The sequence below is a fragment of the Pteropus alecto genome, unplaced genomic scaffold, assembly GCF_000325575.1.
Source record: "Pteropus alecto unplaced genomic scaffold, ASM32557v1 scaffold45, whole genome shotgun sequence".
Lineage (NCBI taxonomy): Eukaryota > Metazoa > Chordata > Mammalia > Chiroptera > Pteropodidae > Pteropus > Pteropus alecto.
In genome coordinates, this window is record NW_006442491.1 from 39,535,320 (window position 1) to 39,538,471 (window position 3,152).

The window sequence follows — 3,152 nt, forward strand, 5'->3', positions numbered from 1 at the left end:
TGCGGGGGCTCCGAGGGCACGCAGGGACCCGGTCTTTGCACGCGGTCTGCCAGCCTCCCCGCTGGTGCCGGCACCGTCCCCAGCCTGTCCCCGCAGTGTCCTGGCAGAGGCAGAGCCCCGACCAGGTGATGGGCAGTGGGGAGGCGATGGGCAGTGGGGAGGGGCGCCTTCTTTCTGCGGGGACCCTAGAAGCCTGGGAGCAGGAACCTCGCTGTGGGCAACGCCGTGGCGTCAGGGGCCTGATAGGCTTCTGAGCGTGCATTTGGACATGCGGACGTAGGCGACACCAGCCGGTAAGGATGGCGCTGGCCATGTCCTTGGCCTCCTGTCCATATTCAGAAAGAGACCCACTAGGCACCTGGTCCTGTCGCTGTGTGGGGAGCTTTGGTGCCATCTGCATTTCATCCATCACAAAGACCCCCAGGGACGCTCCAGGGTCCTGCCACCACCCTCGGCCTCCAAATACCATTCTGGAAGGGGATTTGGTAAAAGAGACTCAGTAACAGGGGCCGAGCTGCCTGCCCTGGGCGGGGTGAGCTACTGGCTCCTGCTGGGGTCCCTGCCAGCATTTCCTGCACCCCGCTCTGTCTGCTTCCCACCCCAGACCCAGCTCCCAAAAGCAAGGCCACTGCGCCGCCTAGTGGCGGCCAGCTGCACACACAGGCATACACACCCGTGCTTGCACACCCATACCCACGTGTGTGCATTCACACACGCACGTGCATCTCTGCGCATCCATGTTGTGCTCACAGCCAGGCGTGCACGTGTGTGTCCCTGTGTCTCGGAGGCGGTTTGTTTCTCTGCCTGTCCTCCGAGGCGGTGGCCAGCGGGAGCGACACGCGCGCGCCCCGCTCACTGCTCTGGCGGCCGGCGTGACTGCTGGGAAGTCCTGCGAAGTCAGCCAGGCGTGCAGCCCTGCCCATCCCACAGACAGAAACAGCCCAGCGAGGGCCGGGGCTTGTCCGGCCACTGGTCACGGGCAGCGCGGAGGCTGGGCGGCCTGGCCCCTACACTCACGTCCGGCACCTCGGGGTGCCTGCCGAGGAACCCCGACTGCGCTCTGCTCACTCCTCCTCCAGGCAATTGCTCTCCTTCAAGGGACGACCCCCACGTGCACTGAGGAGCTGTTTCCTGCTCCTCTGAGAGCCTCCTACACCTGCCTCTGGGGGAGGCCTCTCGGATGACGGCCAGGGCGAGGGGCGAGGGGGCCCAGAGTCATGCCCCACCCCGCACCCAGCCCAGGTGTTAGGCATTGCAGGCTACGTGATCTCTGTCGCAGCCACTCAACTCAGCTGTCGTCACTGCAGAGGCAGCCAGAGATGACGTGCAAATGATGGACATAGCCGTGGGCCAGTAAAACTATCTGCGCAGATAAGCGATGGTGGGCAGATCTGGCTCACCAGATTACGGGATGCCCTTCGAAGCCCCCTCAGTGACTCCCAACTGCCCACAAGTGTCCGATGCCTTGTCGGGCAAGCAAGAACCTCCATGGATGGGCCTGCCGGCCCTCAAGATCTCTGTTGTCACCAGTTATCTGAGAACATTCGGGGCACATGCCCCGAGCACCCACTACATGCTGGTCGCTGCCTTCGACCCTGTGGGCATGGTGGCCAGTAAGACAGCATGGCCTGCAGAGCCTGGTTCAGTGAGGGGCACAGACAGCGGTCACGTGATGTCACGACAGCCTTAAAACCAAAGCGTGCCGCGAGGCATGGATGCGGAGTGGGCAGGTCGCCGGGGGCCTGGCCGGTCTGCGGTGTCGGGAGAATTCTGTGAGAAAGGGGCCTCTGAGCAAAGACCTAAAAGAAAAGTCACCATTTGCCAGGGGAGGAGGGGATGGCACGGAGGAGGCAGCATGCGCAGAGGCCGTGGCGGGAGCCAGTGCGGGGAACCCACGCAGGCCGCGCGGGCCGGTGGGGAGCCGGGTTCGGGATGAGGCGGGGGCGAGGTCAGCAGCCAGGCGCACAGTCTCGTGGCCACAGTAGGGGTCTGGTGTGAGTCGGTTCGTTTCCGCTGCAGAGCAGAACATCTCAAAGCTTAGCGGCCTAAAACTACATTCATTTGTTTCTATTTATTTAGCTCCCAATTCCACAGATTGTCAATTTGGGCTGGGCTCAGCTGGAAAATTCCTCTGCCTTGGCTGGGCTCATTCAAGCATCTGTCATCAGTCGCCAGGTTGGCTTGGGGCTGTCTGGTCTGGGAGAGAAAGAGAAAAAGATAGAGAGATGGAGAAATGTAAAGATGGGTCAACTGGTGGGTGGGTGGATAGATGATGGATGGATGGGTGGATGGTGGATGGATGTTGGATGGATGGATGGTGGATGGATGGATGGTGGATGGATGCATAGAGGGAAGAAGGGAGAGGGGAGAAGAGGAATGGCTGTGGCAGGAAAGACGGGTTGATGAGCATCCACTGCTTATAATTCCCTCTGGAGCCAGTGTCTGGAACCTGAGCATATGTCATTGAATCACACGAACGAGACCTGGTCTTTTTCCTTAACTCCCGGAAGGAGCAGGGCTTGAGACAGTTTGGCACGTGGAAAGCATTTCACAGGGTCCCTTTGTGCCTTGGACCCCAGAATCCTCCCTCCCCTGTGGTACCAGTGAAAAATGGGCTGTGTTCCCACCAGAGAGCTGCCTCCAGCCTTGTCCTGACCTCTCTCAGCGGAAGCACCTGTGACCTCTGGCTCAGAATAGGTGTGTAGAAAAGGCCACCTCTGCTGACCCAGCGCTTTCCGTACCGGTGGACTCCCGGAGAGCACCAGGTGGACAAGGGCAGCGAGGTGAATGCCTCAGAGAAGCCAGTCTTTCCAGCGAGCTTCATGTGCCTCCTAAAGCTCACACCTGCCCCTGGGGCTGACCTCTCCTTCCGGACTGTGATCAAAGTGAAAGCGTGCTGCTCTCCACAGCCACGAAGGCCGGGGAGCGGGGCTCGTCTCCCCTTGGTCTGTCTGGACTCCTGACATGTAGCTGAGCTGGACCCTGAAAATGCTAAAGAAACGAGGCCCCCCGACACGTGCCGGGGGGCCCGTCCCCCTCTGCGGGCTGTGCGTCCCTCGTCTCCAAGCCCCGGGCAGCACGGGGCCCCGTCCTCCGCCTTTCTGTCCTGGCACCAAGTACGAGCCGCGCTCGTCAAAGCCAGAGCCGCCGGG

The 3,152-nt window shown here is 61.4% G+C and overlaps 1 protein-coding gene across 1 annotated transcript in view; it reads left to right on the forward strand.

Moving 5' to 3' along the window:
• CDH4 (cadherin 4) overlaps positions 1 to 3,152 on the forward strand; it is a 382,977-nt gene that overhangs the window by 358,125 nt on the left and 21,700 nt on the right. The gene's annotated exons all lie outside the window — the stretch shown is intronic.